General features: G+C 44.4%; 1 protein-coding gene and 1 pseudogene across 4 annotated transcripts in view; one reads left to right on the forward strand and one right to left on the reverse strand.

Annotated features, from left to right (window-relative positions):
- The window catches only part of LOC126260249 (kinesin-like protein KIF21A), a 532,099-nt gene that overhangs the window by 404,433 nt on the left and 106,577 nt on the right, over positions 1-21,089 (reverse strand). The gene's annotated exons all lie outside the window — the stretch shown is intronic.
- Positions 6,625-6,741, forward strand: LOC126261417 (5S ribosomal RNA; annotated as a pseudogene).

Below are 21,089 nucleotides of genomic sequence, written 5' to 3' on the forward strand. Positions count from 1 at the left end.
TGATCAGTTCAAAGTTTATTTTCATAAACTCCACTTCCGAAGTCAATGAATTTTCGAGCTCTTTTGATAACACTACGTGTAACTCTTCTGATATCGTATTGGAGTTCTTTTCTGGTTGCAGCACTATTCATAATCCAAGCAGTCAATTGGTCTGTTGTGTTTATTTATTCTTTGTAAACTTCGCATTTCAACTACATACACAGGCAAAAATCTAAAGCAGCTAAGATCCGAGGACCTTGTTAATTATCCGTCTTGCCGGGAACGCTCTGTTTAGATTGTATGTCACCTGATAACTACAATGTGAAAGGCTCCGTCATTTGCCAAAAGCAAACTCTTTCAATAACGTCGCCAAGACTTTTCAAAAAAGTCTAGGTAACGGCGCTTTGTAAGACGATGCAATAACATAATAAGTCCTATCAACTGTCTGATAATAGCCGGCCGTGGTGACCGAGCGGTTCTAGGCGCTACAGACTGGAACCGCGCGACTGCTACGGTCGCAGGTTCGAATCTGCCTCGGGCATGGATGTGTGTGATGTCCATAGGTTAGTTAGGTTTAAGTAGTTCTAAGTTCTAGGGGACTGATGACCTCAGATGTTTTGTCCCATAGTGCTCAGAGCCATTTGAAACATTTTCGTCTGATAATACAAGAAATCCAATCAACTGTCTATCATACCACACCACACATTTACAGGAAGAGTCCTTGAAAATGTGCCTCCACAAAGGCACATGAGCTTTCATCCGACCATAGATGTGGGACAAGTGTCAGTGACACTGTCACGTGTGATAGTGGCTTCACCACTAAACAGTACTTGTGAGATTACTCGGTGATTTCCAATTAGCCAACGTCGAAATTCCAATCGTCTATACCCATCGCCTTCTCGAACGCGTTGTATCCGTTACAAATGAACAGGATAGAAGCTGTGCGTACATACGTTTCCGACATTGTCTTTTATGTGAAACACATGCATGTGATTGTTGAACGACTACTTTCTATTAACTTTATAATTTCAACTGCTTCATCCACATTTTGTTCGAATGAAATGTGACTGCTGGGCACTGCTCCAGTCTAACGGCGTCAGAAGAAATGAGGAAAGACTCTTCAATCTGATACTCTTCAGTTAGGAAATCGTATACGGTACTCTTCACAAGCAGCAGTTGCAGCGTTCCCACTACACACCGAAGAGCCAAAGAAACTGGTACCCATGCGCAATATCATGTAGGGCCTCCGCGAGTCCGTGGAAGTGCCGCGACACGACGTGGCATGGACTCGACTAATGTCTGAAGTAGTGCTGGAGGGAGCTGACGCTGTCAGTGCGGCTGGGCTGTCCATAAATCCGTAAGAGTACGGGAGGGTGGAGATCTCTTCTGAATGTCACATTGCAAGGCATCCCAGACATACTCAGTAATGTTCGTGTTGTTAAATAAAACCGGTTCCTTTGCATTTTCGCCACCAAAATTTGTTCTAGCTTCTTTGTCGAACAGAGATCTTTTTATTCCAAAGCCCTGTCGGTAATAATATCTGTGTCCAAAAGCTGAGCACTCGTCTGTTCCTGATCACTCCCTCAGCTCAAATCGAAACTGAAAGAGGAAGGGTGCAAAATGACCTTGGAGGCTGAAGGGAGATTGGAGCATGACTGCTTAGTGGTTTACCAAAATATAGCAATCCTAGGTAAGGAGATGATATCTCCGCTTGGTGGAAACTTAGAGATCATTGTCGAATAGAACTGTTTATCGTTCTCTATAAAAATTATAAGAATAAATGAAAAACGTGGGTCTTTTTACGGTCTTCCTTTACAAATCGGCGCCGCCGCCCCCTTCGACAAAATGCTGCCTACGGCCTTAATTTAGGGCACCTTAATTTATCGCTATACCGGTTCCCCATGTTTCTTTCATTTCATTTCTGCTAAATTATTTGGTGGCAAAAGATATTAACTATCACTTGTTTGGGATAAAAACTACATCTTAAAGTACTATCAATCGGAATCAAAAGCCATTTTGCCAGAAGTGGTTTTTGAGGAAACCAGATACTTATATTAGTCTTCTAGGAACTACCTGTTTCTCCAGCAACCCTGGTTGTGTAAAACATCGCATCCTGAACGAAATAGCCAGTACACTGCGAGCAACATTTCTCTTCTTCGTAAACTCTTCCTACACCATTTACTAAATAAAAGCTAGTAAGCAAGTTTTTTTTTCAACTAATGATGAAAAAAGTTTTATGTATGTCCACTGCTTTATTTTTAAGTTTCGTATTTTCTTACATGATAACGCACGTATGTGTAATTTTTTCCGTCTCTGCTATCTTGCTGTATCGTAACTGAAGTTCTTAAGATAGTCTGCAACCTTAGCTTTGAATACACATTGGTATTTAAGGAAAACATCGGCGACAAAAAGTAATGAACGCAAGTTTGATTTAAGAAAGTATTTCATTTCGAAGCAAAGAAATTGCTGTCAATTCAGAGGAGAGAAAAACAAATGTTACGTAGAAGAACGAAGTTTGCCTACAAAGACATACCTGCTTTATTCGACAGTCGTCCATAATGAAACAAACCTCGTCTGCAGCAACAAGTGTTTCTTTGTAAAAATACGAAGATTCCCGTCAGGAAGACGAGCGACAATAGCAGAGATCGCACAAACAAAAATTAAATATTTATGCGTCTGGTTCTTAGACAATGTATTAAACTTTTAAACGACTGATCAGAAAAAAATAATCAGTAAATCAGTCTGCAACCGGCGATTCTTAACACGTACCTAGCGATTCTAATAGCTCATATTCTATAGAAGGAAGCAGTTACATCATTTCGTGAAGAGAGGGGAAGAGAGAGCTGTGTTTCAAAACATCCGAATAAATCTCCGTAACACTGAGATATAAAATAAACACGTTTTACGTTCCACTATGGTGTGAAATTGTAGGTTAGCAGTAGTTTAACGACCTCTCCATCAGTAGCACACCTTGTATCTTAATGCAATCGCGGTTAAGGAGCGTGGGAGAGGCCGGAACAAGCGAAGATTACTGCAATCTTCCTGCAGAACTGCTGGAGGTACTTTTCACAAGCAAAATAATCAAAGGGTTTTCACTTTCCTTGCTTACGAAGCGAAAAAGCTCTGAGCTCGAGTTAGAAAATACATCCATCTGCAATGCATAACAGATTGTCACATTTTAGTGCGTCACAAACCGCCAAAGCCTTTTCTCTTTTCTTGCAATGAACACAGAATAAATTCTGATTTTTTATTTCGTGGTTCCTTTCGTTTCCTGCACTCACCCCTACTTTAGCCTTTCCTTAGATCAGAGTTCCGGCGCTTTATTTGTAAGAGAAGTATCAGTGAAGTGTCCACAGGTCTGACCTCGATACCCAGCAGAATTATACCTATTTCGGGGAGAACCCACCATAACCGAATGAAATTGGTACAAGCGAACCTGGTTACAGTCCAAATACGCTCTTATTAAGCCTTTCTATTGGCATGAGCATAGTGTACTGTACATGTCGCCAACATCAAACGGAAATAGTCACATGACCATCAACATTATACTGTTTAGCAATTATTGCAGTTGCAAGTGTAAAGAAAATACCCTTTGGTCTTAAGGATAGTTCAATAACTCTTTAATAACATTATTGATTTCGGGACTGCTAGTCTCATCTTCATAGGCATCTTAAGTACACATCTAATACGTGTTACGTATTATTTCCCGGAACACAGTTGGCTGTTAACCGAATGGTAAGCGTGATGTCCTATGTCCACAACACCACACAAAATGACACCTCATTGGTGGGCAACAGTTGTGGACATGGGGATTCCGCACTTGCCATTCGGCTGACAGCCAGCTGCGATCTCGGAAGGTAACATCCAACATCGACTAGACATGTACATAAAGAGCATCTGAAGATGGGATGCTTCACAACAAATGACTGACTTCAGACAGTGCATGTTTTTTCTTTAACTGTGGAGTGATTTGATAGTGCATTAATGCAGGCGTATTTTAAGATTTAATTGTGCATGGAATTGCTAGCTTCAGTTATTACAGAATTAAAGGATCGTAAATGGGTTTGGACGAACTTGGGAGAGGCGGATGCAGAGCGCAGTCCCAAAATCTGTCATGTATATAAAAAGTTATAAATGTGTCCTCGCAGCGAAAAGCTATGTTATTTATAAATGTTAACCATATGCTGCTGCGTTCCCACCATCCACTACGATGGGTTCCGGAGATGTAACTTTTTTAATTTTTTGCTAAGACAAATTTTAATATTACGCTTATTTGTCTTTTTTTTCTCGCGCGCGTTAGTGACTAACAACAATGGTCAATAATTGCTGTTTCAGACGCAGTATTTTCTCTTCTTTTATGACGAGCCGTTCTATATCCCACCTGCTTTCGGCAGTGATCTGTGAAAAAGTTGCGTGCGTTAGTTCTAGTATGTGTGGCAGTTTAACAGACTCTCGAGCCAAATCCCGCAGCTTGGCTCCAGATCAGTTCTGTTGTGTTGTGTTCATATTGTAATGGCAGAGTAGCAAATGTAAACGCGCAGCATTTGTATGATGTGCTCGATGCTGTAAAAATGATTGTTTTTCATGTTTCTACGATATGTGTCTACCTCTGTGGTATAAAACGATGGACATAGTCCAAATAAAGAGGATTTGGTCTTTCATTGTTGCCTTAAATAGCTAAATTATGTTTTCTTAATTTAAACAACTGTTATGAACTTTTCATACAACATCGATAATTAAGACTTTGTATTTGAAATGGAGACAAGAATTTCGCGTCAAATATTTAATTAGAAACAAGACGACGTGCATTATCCATAAAAAATGACGAGTTTTATGATTACGAGACGTATTTCACATGGAACGAGTAAAAAAAATGATACTGGGGAGTTGTGGGTTTGCTCATCAATTGCATTGCCGGCACGGTAGCTCGGCGTGTTCGGTCAGAGGGTTAGCTACCCTCTGTAATAAAAAGAACTGAGTTAATCGATCAACAACGAACTTAAACGGATGTCTTACGACGTCCGCCCCGAGCAGATACAACGAAAGAAAGCGAACACAAATGACATTAAAAAAATATAAAGAAACTGCATTATAGACAACGCTGGGAAAACTTCAAAGCCGATTATCTCCGTAAATTTATGAAAGACATTAAGAGCAGCCTATTTCTCGGCACTTCTCAACCGTGTTCCACACGCCGTGTTTAACTACGGAACAGAAAGCAGCCTCAGCCATTTTCATACTGCGCATGAACAGGGCGACAATCAGAGCACAACGCTGCAGAGGCTGTGACTGTACACGATTTTTGAAATAAAAACTACGTAGCTACAGTGTGATTTTAGAAAAACGTTGATGGCTGCTAATACATTTGAATAGCTTAAAGTTTCATTTAGCATAACTTAGTAATAAGGTATCTAATAATAAGTAGGACCTATTTCCAAGAGCGAAACAACACCCGTGTACGTGTGCTACGACTTCTGACCAATCATCGCGTTTGTGTTTGTTTACATTACATTTATTCTTATAATGAACGGATTACAGCAGCGATTGCCGACAGCGAATGCCGGACGCCCGCTGCGCATAACGCGCATGTGGCGTGAACGAGTGCACCTGCGCAGCGCGGCGCAGCCCACATGGCACGAGACGAACTGGCGACCCCGTGGGATAATGGGGCAGCCGCCCGCCCACCAGCTACCGCCCCACGCCTCGCGGCCACGCAACGCCCCACCACCCGGCAACCTGATACAGCTTCTCGCCGCAGCGTCCGCATTTAACCGCGTGGCATTCGGACAGTAAATCTCAAAACGCGACAGTTAACGATCGACACGTTCCAGGTTATACCGAGACTTGTTTCATTCCTTCGGAATGGAAAATACACTGTCTGATAAAAAATAAGTTGCGATTCTTTCTGCTAGATAGAACGGCCACCAGACAGCATTACTGTTCATCGTGTTTAATGTCATGCCGGGCCTGGTAGGTTACGTAAGGGAGTGTCAACAGTGTCCGATGTAAAGCCATCACTGTAGAGGGCATGGAGATGCCGTGTGCTGATGTGAGAAGGCGTTCCCAACATCTGACAGCGTTTGAATGGTGCCCCGTTGTTGCTTTCCATTTGGCCATCAGTCGAATCCCGCAACAGCCAGATTTATGGGGCATTCGCATTTGACAGTGGCCGATGCTGGACAACAGGCATGCTCTTCGTCGTAAAGGTACTGTCTACCATGTCTGACCACAAGTGCGGATCGCTGTATTGTGCACCGAAGACGTAGTAACTCCTATCACGTCTGCGCGTGTTATCCGAGAACAAGTAATGGGCTCCCTACAACATAGTGGTATCCTCCAATATTGGTAGGAAACTAGCGGCAGCCAGACTAGGGAATCACCGTCCCAAATGTGGGCTGCCTACTCACTAGAACACAAGCTGCTGATGAATGGCGTCGAATTTGTTCAGAGGCGAATCGTGGTTCCAAACGTATCCTCCTTACTCTACCGATTCGATGCAATTACACACAATTTGGTAGCGAAACATTTAAAAGAAGTTAACTATATGTTGATATGGCCGAAAAATTCTTATGGAACCAGGCCAATTAGAAAAATGTGCTGTCAACTGTGCAATTATTTTAAATTAAGAACTTTCACTTGTTCATAGGTAACGGCCTTGCCGCAGTGGATACACCGGTTCCCGTCAGATCACCGAAGTTAAGCGCTGTCGGGCGTGGCTGACACTTGGATGGGTGACCATCCAGCCGCCATGCGCTGTTGCCATTTTTCGGGGTGCACTCAGCCTCGTGATGCCAACTGAGGAGCTACTCGACCGAATAGTAGCGGCTCCGGTCAAAGAAAGCCATCATAACGACCGGGAGAGCGGTGTGCTGACCACACGCCCCTCCTATCCGCATCCTCAACTGAGGATGACACTGCGGTTGGATGGTCCCGATGGGCGACTTGTTGCCTGAAGAAGGAGTACTTTACTTGTTCATAACTCAGTTCATTGTTCCACTGAGAAATTTTAGGTAATGTTAATTTTGTACTGTTGTAACTATTTCCAGCTGTATGGTCAATGTTACCTAAAGCCAAATAAATAGATAAATAAAAACATTATTCCGGATGACCATTTCTTGGAGTACGGCGGCGACCTGAGGAAATGTCTCATTCATCCAATGTTTAGGAGAGGCACAGCGGTGTTGCTGTTGGCGTCATGGTGTGGGTAGCCGCCAGGTATGACTTCCAGTCACCGCAGGCAGTCACTAAGGGAACTCAGAGGGAACAGCGGTACGTCACGGTCATCCTGCGTCCTCATGTGTCATGCGACAATACCGTGATCAATTTTCCAACAGGATAATGCTCGTACTACACATGGCATGTGTGTGTACCAGCTGTCTGAGTGGTATTGGGGTACCCCATGGCCAGCAAGACCCCCAGATCCGCCCCGCTTGAAATTTGTGGGACCAGCCTGGACGGCAAATCCGTGGTGGTAAGTTCCTATAGGACCAAATTGCTGAGGTCATTGGTAGCAAATCCGTCCCACCAGTACTACTGCAGTTGTGTGCCAGCTTGCTTCAGGAGAGTATGCAACGGCTTTAGGACTCCCTTCCCAATGGAATTGGTCGGTGCGGGTCTCCCGCATCGTTCCCCTACGCTCTCTCACAGAGTATGGGACTTCATCATCATCCCAATGGAATCAATGCAAGCATTCAGACCAGACAGGGTGCCACGTCATATTGATATGTGGACTCATATTGCCAATTCTTTGTAAATCTGACTCGATATTATAGTCACTAAAATGATTTCACCTACCCTCTCAATTCGATAAGTTTTCTTTCGTTTCCTTCTCCCTTTCTGTGAGCTTCAATTTCGCAAGCAGTATAAGAAGTCTCTGTGCTCTGACACACAAACACTTCTACGACGATATCGTTCTCAATATTTTTATGAATCTTCCTAGTCTACCTTCGGTTTACAGGACTGATTGTATTTTACACTTTAACGGCCCCTGAAACAGCCATCATTTCGAACGGAACACTGTTTTAACGTTATTTCTTTGAAAGCTGCACAGTAAACGAATCCCTAACCTCCAAAGCCTTCTCTGCATCATCTGTCACACGTGTTGGACGATATTCTCCATGACGCTATCGCGCTTCATCAAAGGAACCCGTTACGAAACGCAACGTTCTTCTTTCCATGAATTACATGTGCTCTATCAATACTAGTTTGTAAGGGCCCCATACTGCCATCCAATACTACAGAATTGGCCGAAGGAAACATTTGTAAGTTACCTCTCTCGTGGGTGAATTACATTTCTTTAGAATTATTCTAGTGAATCTCAGCCCGAGATGTGCTTTTCCTAAAGCTCGTTCTGTTCAGTTTTAAAATATTCATATCGAATATTAGATACTTTTAGGCTGCTACTGTTAGTAATGACTCACTGCAAATTGTGTAATCAAACAATAATGGATCTCCCCGGCTATTATGTGCGACAAGTTACTTTTGTTTCTATTGAGCATCAAGTGAAAAACCTTAACACCCATCCCGTAGGTCTATGAGCTAGCCACGAAAAATCGCCATCGCTATGAAAGAGAGTGCTCATTTAGAAGAGAGAATCATTAGAGTGTTTCTGTGCCACAGTCAAGTTATAAACATCTTCCATCACGTCACTCTTACAGGAGAGAAATCCTCATACGCGAATGTAACTTCGGACGTACAAGAGTGTGTTGTAGGACAGTTACTTTCCACTATAAACTCAAATAAATTTGGAGGATAAGTCGAAAGTTTCGTAAGGCTGCTCGTAAACGATGCTGTTGTAAATAGGAAAGTCGTAATTGGGAAGTCATGGCACCAGAACATTTTAGAGTAATGCAGGGATCCGTGATAACTGTAAATTACTTAACATTTTTATGTATAACCACCACAAAGCTGCTAAATCATTTATTGTTTTCCAACTAGTTTCGACAGTATGTAAATTCGAATTTTAAATTGTTGTATAGCACATACCCATAATCTGAAAATATACAATGAAGTGAAAAAAGGGACGGGATAGCAATACCCATACGTAGATATGGTGGTGGTATCGCGTACACAAGGTATTAAAGGGCAGTGCATTGGCTGTCATTTACACTCAGGTAATTAATGTGAAAAGGTTTCCGATGTGATTATGGCCGCACGATGGGAATTAACAGATTTTTAACGTGGAATGGTAGTTGAACTAGACACAGTGGGCATTCCATTTAGAAAATCGGTTGGGAATTCAATATTCTGAGAGCCTCAGTGTCAAGAGTGTTCCGAGAATACCAATATTTCAGACATTACCTTTCACCACAGACAAAGCAGTGGTCAACGGCCTTCATATTAACGACCGAGAGCAGCTACGTGTGCATGGAGTTGTCAGTACTAACAGACAAATAACACTGCATGAAATAACCGCAGAAATCAGTTTGGGTCGTACGACAAACGTATCAGTTAAGATAGTGCGGCGAAATCTGGCTTTAATCATCCATGGTAGCAGACGACCGACGCGAGGGCTTTTGCCAACAACACTGCCTGCAGCGCCTCTTCTGGGCTCGTGACCATATCGACTGGACCCTACACGACAGGAAAACCGTGGCTTGGTGAGACGAGTCCCACGAGCTGACGGTAGGGTTCGAATCTACGGACACAAGTTGGTAACAAAGCACTGTGCAAGCTGGTGGTGGCTCCATAATGCTGTGGCCTGTGTTTACCTCTAATGGGCTGGATCCTCTGGTCCGACTGGACGGACCAGTGGCTGGAAATGGTTATGTTCGGCTACTTGGAGACAATCAGCAGCCATTCATGGACTTCATGTTCCCAAAAAATGATTGAATTTTTACGGATGACGATGCCCCATGTCACTGGGCCACAATTGCTTGCGCCTGATCTGAAGAACAATCTGGACAATTCGAGCGAATGATATGGCAACTCGTATCGCCCGACATGAATCCCACAGAACATTTAATGGGCATAATGGAGAGGTCAGTTTGTGCACAAAATCCTGCACTGGCAGCATTGCTCAATATTTCTGCACTTCTAACGACTGGTTGACTCCATGTCCCGCGAAAGGACATCCATCACTAGATTAGGAGGTATCCCATGACTTGTCACCTCTGTCTACTATCGAAAGTAGCTACATACCCGCCCGGATAGCAACACGCATTAACGGGCAGTTTCTAGGATTCTCGGAGGCACGGCCGGCCCCATTAGACGAAGACAATCGGTTGCTGCCCAGCGTCGAGTAATTTTTAGGCAGTCTCCCATATACGACTGCACGTATACCGGGCTAGTCCCCAAGTTCCAACTTCGTTACACGATTCGTAAACATGTCGAAAAACTCTCTCTTATTTCCATGTGGACAGCACTGGAGATAAACGGATGGGGTGACAGAAAGAGCATCCGGCCATTCCCTACCACTAACATTACCAAATCCAGATTAACATGCCGGTCCCGTAAAAATATGGGACAAGGTCAGGAAAAAGAAGGTCCAAACTAGATACAGACCAGCAAAAATTTTAGCAGCTTTTTGGTGCTTATACAGAAAAATTTAATTTACAATAACCATGGAACACAACTTTAACAAAATTCTATGTAAATCATTTAGGAGTAAGGCGTTCGCGATGATATAATGTCGCACTCCTACATAAAATTAGTTGTAGGAAAGTAAAACGCCAAAAAGAATCTTGCGGAAATGCAATTCGTCTGTCTCGATAGAATCAATTGAGGGTACAGAAAAGATTTAAAGCAGGGCGCTACGTCTGGTAGTGGTTAGTTTAATTGGTGTGTGACGGTAACCGTGATGCTCTTTCAATACCAGTGGTTGGCTCTTCCAGAGAAGTGTCATGTAACACGAAGAGGCTCCTGTTAAAAAATTCTGAGTGAGCATCTTCCAAGAAGCGTTAAGCAACATATCACAAACGCACCTCACGATGTGCCCTTGACGCATGAGCTCGAGATTCTGATTTTTTGTCGTAACCGACAGTCGGCCTTTCCGTGTAGCACACGTGGATGGTACAGTGAGATGTGAGCTGTCCTGGTAAGCACACAGTAAGATGACTTACCAATTATAACTGTCTTTATTGTGCGTCAATAAACTGAAGAGAGGCAATTTTTTCTGACACTATTGCAAATTATAGTGGCCACTACTCGCCAGACAACGATCACTGACTTACGTTCGGCAACAGCGCAGTGTCGGGAGCTAGGACGTCAGAAGATATTGCTGCTTCACTAATTGCCCTTCATTTGTGCGACCCCTAGGGCGGACCTCCCACGAACAAGCCTTGCCCGTAGTTGAAAGGTACAGTCAGGAGTGATTGCGTAACAAGTTGTAAGAACATAAGAAACAGGCAGATATCAATCCTCATGTACGAGGTTAGTCCGGAAAATACGAATAAAAGTTGAATAATAACTTTATTTTACAATTATTCAGGTATTACAATATGGTCTCCTTCAAAGTACTCGCCCTGAGACGCGATACACTTCTGCCAACGCCGTTTCCACTGTTGATAACATTGCTGAAAGTCTTCAGTTGTGATGGTGTTCAGTTGCCGTGTCGTTTCCGCCTTGATGGTTTCCACATCTCCCAAGTGCCGCCCCCGAAGCACCATTTTGCATTTCGGGAACATGAAATCACACGGGGCTAAATCGGGTGAATAAGGCGGGTGGTTGTCACGGTGATTGAGCTTCGGGCCAAAAACTCGCGCACAACGAACGACGTGTGAGGGGGCGCATTGTCGTGATGAAGGATCCACCTGCCCCTTTTTGCCAACTCCGGTCGAACTCGGGCCACACGAGCTCTGAGACGTGTCAGAACTTAAACGTAAAAATTTCCGTTCACTTTCTGGCCGGGAGGGACAAATTCCTTGTGAACAATGCCCCTAGAATCAAAGAAAACAATCAACATTGTCTTCACATTGGACCTTGATTTTCGCGACGTTTTTGTTCTCGGTTCGCCTGCTAGTTTCCATTCCTTGCTTTGAGATTTGAGCTCCACATCGAATTCGTAAAACCAGGACTTGTCTCCAGTGATGACTCGGTTGTGAAAGTCCCCTCGTTCCTGTGCTTCCAACCAATCCTCACAGCACTCAATCCTCTTTGCTTTCTGTTCTGGCGTCAAGAGCTTCGGTACGATTTTCGCACACAATTTCTTCATTTCAAGTTTTTGTATCAGGATTTCGTGAACGATTGTTTTGGGGATTGACAACTCGTCAGCAATCATTCTGACTGTGAATCTACGGTCTTTAAGAGCGCAGGCCCGAATTCGTTCATTTGCATCGGAACTCGATGTCGACGGGCGTCCTGGGCGAGGGTCATCGTTCACTTCTCGGCCATCCCGGAACCTTTTAAACCACTTGTTCATGGTTGGTTCCTTCAGAGAATTGTCTCCGTAGACCTGTTTCAAACACTCAAAACTCTCACGGCCATTCTTGCCTAGCTTTGCAAGAAACTTTATGTCGACGCGCTGTTGCTCAGAGAGAGCTCCATGCCGACGGCAGGTGAAAAAGGATAACTGTCAACAAGCTGCCGCACACTCCCACCTTCACTCAGAGTGCTCTGACCCGAACTGTGCGTTGATGGGATTGATTACAGCAGTAGTCCCACCTGGCGGTGACTGCAACTTGTAACATAAAGACATTATTCAACTTTTATACGTATTTTCCGGACAAACCTCGTATTATACAGAGAACATCGTGCAACCGCCTTCTATTTTGTTAATGCCTTAGTTACTGTCCCGTACAAAAAGGAACACATCCGTCGAGTACAGGTATTTACACTGAAGCGCCAAGGAAACTGGTATAGGCATGTGTATTCAGATACAGACATATGTAACATGCAGAATGCGGCGCTGCGGTCGGCAACGCCTATATAGTAAAGCAAGTGTCTGGCGCAGTTGTTAGATCGGTTACTGCTGCTACAACGGCAGGTTATCAAGATTTAAGTGAGTTTTAACGCGGTGCTATAGTTGGCGCACGAGCGATGGAACACAGCATCTCCGAGGTAGCGATGAAGTGGGGATTTTCCCGTACGACAATTTAGCGAATGTACCGTGAATATCAGGAATCCGCTCAAACATGAAATCTCCGATATCGCTGCTCCCGGAAAGGATCCTGCAACAACGAGACCAACGACAACTGAAGAGAATCGTTCAACGTGACAGAACTGCAACCCTTGCGCAAACTGCTGCAGATTTCAGTGCAGGGCCATCAACAAGTGTCAGCGCGCGAACCATTCATCGATAAACCATCGATAGCCGCTTTCGGAGCCGAAGGCCCACTCATGTACCATTGATGACTGCACGACTGCACACGCCTCACCTGGGCCCATCAACACAGACATTGGACTGTTGATGACTGGAAACATGTTGCTCGGTCCGACTGTATCGAGTGGATGGACGTGTACGGGTATGGAGACAACCTCATGAATCCATGGACCCTGTATGTCAGCGGAGGACTGTTCAAGCTGGTGGAGGCTCTGTAATGGTGTGGGGCGTGTGCAGTTGGTTTGATATGGGACTCCTGATACGTCTACATACGACTCCGACAGGTGACACGTATGTAAGCATCCTGTGTGATCACCTGCATCCATTCATGTCCATTATGCATTCTGACGGACTTCGGCAATTCCAGTAGGGCAATGCGACACCCCATAAGTCCAGAATTGCTACAGAGTGGCTCCAGGAACATTATTCGGAGATTAAACACTTCCGCTGGCCACCAAACTCCCCAGTCATTAACATTATTGAGCGCATCTGGGAAGCCTTGCAACGTGCTGTTGACAAGAGATCTCCATCCCCTCGTACTCTTCTGGATTTATGGACAGTGCTGCATCATTTATGGTGTCAAATCCCTCCAGCACTATTTCAGACAGTCGAGTCAATGCCACGTCGTGCTGCGGCACGCTCGCGGGGCCTTATACGGTATTAGGCAGATGCACCAGTTTCTTTGGTTCTTCAGTGTATAACGGAATTGTGAGCTTGACACTCATACTGCTAGTATATCAGAAGTCCGCAGCATCCTAAGTCACTTTGTAGATACAGAAAATTACAATACCAATGCTGAAATGGGCTGTCGGCTATGACTGCTTTTCTGTCTGGTCTTAAAAAAAAAAAAAAAAAAAAAAAAAAGTTACGTTACGGTAGATACTTGTCAAATTACATTCGCACTCAATGCATGTTATGGTCATTCATACTCTACTTGTTAAAGACAGCATTTTCTTCCGCTGTATGCATAAATTTTGCGCTTAAGGAAATTCAGAATAATAGCAGTGTAGATGTCATGAAAGTAGCTATTATTTGAGTGTTATGCATTCAGCAAACTGTCAAAAAGCAAATAAATTATGTATATGTGTATTTTCGTTTGGTAGTGGGAAAGGTGTGACGTCTAAGCATAACTCTCAGAAATTTCATGCAAATGTGGGGCACAAATGGTTCAAATGGCTCTGAGCACTATGCGACTTAACTTCTGAGGTCATCAGTCGCCTAGAACTTAGAACTAATTAAACCTAACAAACCTAAGGACATCACACACATCCATGCCCGAGACAGAATTCGAACCTGCGACCGTAGCGGTCGCTCGGTTCCAGACTGTAGCGCCTAGAGCCGCACGGCCACTTTGGAGCACATATTAAGGCCTTCTCTCAAGGAAAAATTATTATTATGGGTGTAGGACAACCCTATCAACCCTAGATTTCGGTAGCAAAGTGTAACACGGAAGTATAACTGCGGTATACCTAGAGCAAATTTAACGAAACTTGGTGCGTTTTACAACTTAATATCAGGGAAGAAATATGTTGTTAGGGTGCGAATTTGGAAACTTGTGGTAAGTTCCTACGGGAACTAACTGCTGAGGCCATCGGTCCCTAGGCTTGCACACTACTTAATCTAACTAAAAGTAACTTACGCTAAGGACAACAGACACACCAATGCCCGACGGAGGACTCGAACCTCCGACGAGAGGAGCCGCGCGAACCGTGTCAAGGCGCGTCGGACAATGCGGCGTTGTTAGGGGTAGAACGCCTCTAGCACCCTCAGTGGCGGGTTTATGGTATGGAATGTGGAATGTGGGGGAGGGGAGGGAGGAGTGATGTAAAAATAACCGTAAAGAAATGACAATGCAAAATCCACAATTTTCGAGTTTATTCCTGAATAGTTGCGATAATATTTAATCCCTTGGCGTGTAGTGGAGACGGGAAGAAGATTATGAAAAATAATGGAAAACAGCAAATATCAGTGTCGAAGCCATAGTATTCGTAACTGCTAGGCTTACGCTGGCGGATCTAATAAAAATTGAGCCACAGGCGTGGCGGCAGTTGCGTTTTGGAGGGGGTAGGGGACTGACACACGAAGTACAATTACGACATGTGTGGAGAAATTTTAATCAAACCTGGCACTCGTATCACTAGCTGTCTGAAGAACACTGGAGGGTAGACAGCTCTCAAATTAAACTGAAGTAAATATGGTTTTTACGATAACTACGAATTTCACTGACTTTCCTACTAGAAGACTGGAACTGATGGACAACCGGGTTACGCCACATAATAAAGTAGGGAAAGAAAATTCCAATATCTTCGTCTGAGCTTCGTGTCAAGACTCTACAACAGAGTGAACTCGAATTCCTCCGTCAAAATTTCAGAGGTTGCTCAAAGATATTTAAATATTTTGGTATGAAAGACCCGTTGTCTCCTGTGGCTAGTTGCAGTGTAATTATGATATATTCACTTTGTCATCCAAATTATACTCTTATTTCTGAGCAAATACCTTCACAACAGAGGTAAAAAAAGAATGTAAAATGCAATGGCCAAAGCATACACTCAAAACACACTGTAATGCAACGACCCTCATATCCAGAAGTTCATGATGATGTCGTCGCTGAGGAAACAGCGTCTTTGTGCCGCCCTTCGCCTGCATTTACCACACAGTAGGTGAGTACTGGTGAACCCTTCATATTTAAGCTTATTGATAATGCTTTGCATTGTTCTTAACAATAACTGACGCTGCCGAAAAAAAGTCTATCAACATTTGCACTGTTGTGAGGGTATTTTCTATGCAATACAGATACAACCACAAATACGACCACGGGTCACTTACACCTGAATTATCATAAAATATCCCCGACCAGCGTCTGAAATTTTGTCGGTGGAGGTGGGAATCACTCAATACTGGCTCTGAGCACTATGGGACTCAACATCTGAGGTCATCAGTCCCATAGACTTAGAACTAATTAAACCTAAGTAACCTAAGGACATCACACACATCCATGCCCGAGGCACGATTCGAACCTGCGACCTTGGCAGCAGCGCGGTTCTGGACTGAAGCGCCTAGAACCGCTCGGCCACATCGGCCAGCTGAATCACTCAATACTGTGCGGAAATAAACGGCGTGGAGACCCTCCCTAGTAGAATTAAACGACAGCAAGGGGAGCAAATGATGATGGGGAATGTAGTAGCGCTCTAGCGACACGGTGTTCCCCCAGTAACATTCCGTGGCCAATTAGGAGACGATCTGGTTCGCGCTCTTTCCATATGGTCGTCCCGTTACTGGGATTTAGTGGAGTTCCTGCACCCCAACGATAGTCCTTTCGCGCGCAGCGGGAAGTATACTTACTAACAATTTTATTTCTTTACTGCGTTCATAGGAACACGTCATACCATCTCTCTACGGTCGTGGCTGGCATCTAATGATAGTTTGCTGCACCCGCTGTAATTTCACGAAATACATCTTTTACTTATCCTGAAATGTCTTTTCTCTTTTCGGCAGCAGTGGGAAGAAATTATATTATACAAAATAAGCTGTTTGTGTCTGCAGCGCAGGGTCTAATGGTTAACGTCGCTGCCTCTATATCGCTGGCTCCAGGGTTCGAATCCCGGCCTGGTCGGAGACTATATGTATGTCGTACTGACCATTTTATCACAGTTTCATCGATGCTCTAGTCGCCGGAGTAGCGTGAAACAGTAAGACTTGAACCAAGTGGCCGAACAACAGTAGACGGCCAATAAATTATGCCGTACGATCGTTTCAATTTCAACATTGTTTTCGAGGCCCGTGAGAAATATGCTCGTCGCTAAAGTAATTTTTCCACGGGACATGGGAAACACAGTTACCACTTCCGTTTTCTAAACTGCGGGAAGCATACATAATCCCAATTTACTACACTCATGGGATATGTCTTACCACTTCTGGATGTGCCTGAAGTCTTGCGGTTGTAAGCTGAAACAGGGGTACACAAACTGCTGGAAAATTCCGCCAATTTCTGTTTGTAGTGGCGTCATACTGTTATTTCTCGAATCTGGAAACATTCCTTCGTTTCTACAATACATACTACCAGTAAACCCAGATTCTTTAAATAATCGAACTCCCGTGTATAGAACAGCTTCGAAGGTCTGATTACCTCGCAAATGAGAGTAAGGTATTAAATGATTGGCGTTTAGCATCTAAGAGCGACAAAGTTTAGGAAAGGTTTGAAATTTTGTTTGAAGTTTTTTGGAAGCTGCTAAATGCTCTTGCTATGAAACACTGAATGAATATAAATTGGGTACATTGCGCTCCATTTTAAGCAAAAGCTAGTTTCAAGTCTTATCTCAGAGCTATGTGTCGTACAATGATATAATTTTACAGGTACATTACGTGGTACATCAGGATACGGTCACCAAATAGTGCTGCGAATAGAGTTAGTAGTAAATAAGCAGTAAATTAAAACCATGCCTGATGCTCGAGTATTACTGCATGAACAGTGAAAATATAGTAAGCGATAAATTTTTATCTGTCATAATTTTTTGAAGTGTATCAGCGAGAATAAGTTTCCTAAAGGTTTGAAATTACGTGTGAAATTTGTTAGGAGTCGCGAAGTGCTCTAATTGTCAAATACTGGATGAATATACACTACTGGCCATTAAAATTGCTGCACCCCGAAGATGACGTGCTACAGACGTGAAATTTAACAGACAGGAAGAAGATCCTGCGATATGCAAATGAAGAGCTTTTCACAGCATTCCAACATGGTTGACGCCGGTGGCGACACCTACAACGTGCTGACATGAAGAAAGTTTCCAACCGATTTCTCATACACAAATAGCAGTCGACCGGCGTTGCCTGGTGAAACCTTGTTGTGATGCCTCGTGTAAGGAGGAGAAATGCGTACCATCGCGTTTCCGACTTTGATAAAGATCGGATTGTAGCCTATCGCGATTGCGGTTTATCGTATCGCGACATTGCTGCTCGCGTTGGTTGCGATCCAATGACTGTTAGCAGAATATGGAATCGGTGAGGCAGGAGGGTAATACGGAACGCCGTGCTGGATCCCAACCGCCTCGTATCACTAGCAGTCGAGACGACAGGCATCTCATCCGCTTGGATAGTGGAGCCACGTCTCGATCCCTGAGTCAACAGATGGGGACGTTTTCAAGACAACAACCATCTACACCAACAGTTCGACGACGTTTGCAGCAGCATGGACTATCAGCTCGGAGACCGTGGCTGCGGTTACCCTTGACGCTGCATCACAGACGAGAGCGCCTGCGCTGGTGTACTCAACGATGAACCTGGGTGCACGAATAGCAAAGGTATTTTTTCGGATGAATCCAGGTTCTGTTTACAGCATCATGATGATCGCATCCGTGTTTGGCGACATCGCGGTGAACGCACATTCGTCATTGCCATACTGGCGTATCACCCGGCGTGATGGTATGGGGTGCCATTGGTTACACGTCTCGGTCACCTCTTGTTCGCATTGACGGCACTTTGAACAGTGGACGTTACATTTCATACGTGTTACGACCCGTGGCTCTACCCTTCATTCGATCCCTGCGAAACCCTACATTTCAGCAGGATAATGCACGACCGCATGTTGCAGGTCCTGTACGGGCCTTTCTGGATACAGAAAATGTTCGACTGCTGCCCTGACCAGCACATTCTCCAGATCTCTCACCAATTGAAAACGTCTGGTCAATGGTGGCCGAGCAACTGGATCGTCACAATAGACCAGTCACTACTGTTGATGAACTGTCGTATCGTGTTCAAGCTTCATGGGCGGCAGCTGTACCTGTACACGCCATCCAAGCTCTGTTTGACTCAACGCCCAGGCGTATCATGGCCATTATTACTGCCAGAGCTTGTTGTCCTGAGTACTGATTTCTCAGGATCTACGCACCCAAATTGCGTGAAAATGTAATCACATGTCAGTTCTAGTATAATATATCTGTCCAATGAATACCCGTTTATCATCTGAATTTCTTTTTGGTGTAGCAATTTTAATGGCCAGTAGTGTATTATTGTGAGGATGTATAAGGGCCGGCCGGTGTGGCCGAGCGGTTCTAGGCGCTACTGTCTGGAACCGCGCGACCGCTACGGTCGCAGGTTCGAATCCTGCCTCGGGCATGGATGTGTGTGATGTCCTTAGGTTAGTTAGGTTTAAGTAGTTCTAAGTTCTAGGGGACTGATGATCTCAGCATTTAAGTCCCATAGTGCCATTTTTTGATGTATAAGGGCTTGATTTTTGGTCCTGAGACATTCAGTCCATGGCCGAGTTTCAGGCGAGGAACCTGTATTGGTTAGATTAACAACAAGGCATCTGTGAAATAAGTGTGATACAGTTAGGCCGTATGTTAAAACAATGACAGTGTCTGTTCTATACGTACCTTTTTATTCTTCAAGAAATTTCATAATTCTAGGTCAGCAGACGTAGGCTACAGGTTTCGATGAGTGAGTTTGCGAAAGTCAAAATATGTGACATAAAAGGCCGTATTTTTTGATGGCACTGATTTAGAAGCTTCATTTCGTTACACCGTCAACGTACTTTAGACCTTAATACTTAATTTTCAATTGATAAGTCCACCAGTTCATGAGGAAAACGCGTATTGACAGACAAAAAACGAAGAAAAACATTTTTTTCGTGTGACGTGATTACAAATCCACAATTTTCGAATATTTTCGTTTACTTCTACCGTGAAACCTTGCTTCTTGTCAAGTTTAATGATTTCCGTACCCTACAGGTTTTGATGAATGAGTTTTCGAGCATTCAAATATGTGACATAAATGGCAATATATTTTGGTTGCACTGACTTAGAAGCTTCAGCTCTTTACATCCTTAAGGGACCGTAGACCTTAGCGTGTGACGTACATTTCAACGAGAAACGTCATTGCGTTCCTGAGAATTTTTTTTTTTTTTACTTAACTTCTTAGGTCATCAGAACTACTTAAACCTAACTAACCTAAGGACATCACACACATCCATGATAGAGGCAGGATTCGAGCCTGCGACCGTAGCGGTCGCGCGGTTCCAGACTGTAGCGCCTAGAACCGCTCTGCCACTCCGATCGGCAGACAAATGATTATTAACAGACAGACAGACAACAAAGTGATCCTATAAAGGTTCCGTTTTAACCGATTCAGGTACGGAGCCCTGAAAATAAAATTATCAATGATATAGTGAATTCCTCACAATTCTAGTAAGGCACAAAAAGATTAACGTCGCTGATTCGCAACAAAAAAAAGCCTCCGCGAACGGGGTAGCGCTACGTCCCCTCTACAGCTTGACTAGTGCTGTTCTGCGCCGTGGTCCGCGTATTTGGAGCGGCGTCCCGCCATCCTTCGCTCCCCCGCCACTCTGGAGTCATCATCAGGCCACGCGGCTGCCACGTGCAGCCGGCAGCCGGCCCGGCACGCAACAATGCCTGCCGCCCGCGGCCTGCGTCCCGCCGTCCCTAGCCCGCCCGCCTGCCTGCCTGCCGTATTGATTCGCCGGCGGCGCGGCGGCGGCCAGCTCCCGCGAGGCCGCGTGTTTGCTCCCCTTATCACCCGACGCCTCCTGCAGCCGCCGAGATCGCACTGTGGCGCCCGCAATGCACTCCACGTCGAATCGGGTTTCGCAGTAGGCCAGCCGCCGTTTCCCATTACGGCCAGCGCATGCCGTCTGACCTTGCGCCGTCGCTGTCAACCGAGAGCGATCAATTACGAGGAATCCCATTACCGACAATTCTCAGTGCTGCGGAAAGCCAAAAATTACACGGAGTAACGATTCCACTTCATCGTAAAGCTTGTAAGCACTGACAAATCGTCTCCAGTGTAATCCATAACTCGATAAACTCGCAGCCAAACTTGTTGCTTTCTATTAAGAGCT

This window comes from Schistocerca nitens, chromosome 5 (assembly GCF_023898315.1).
Source record: "Schistocerca nitens isolate TAMUIC-IGC-003100 chromosome 5, iqSchNite1.1, whole genome shotgun sequence".
Classification (NCBI taxonomy): domain Eukaryota; kingdom Metazoa; phylum Arthropoda; class Insecta; order Orthoptera; family Acrididae; genus Schistocerca; species Schistocerca nitens.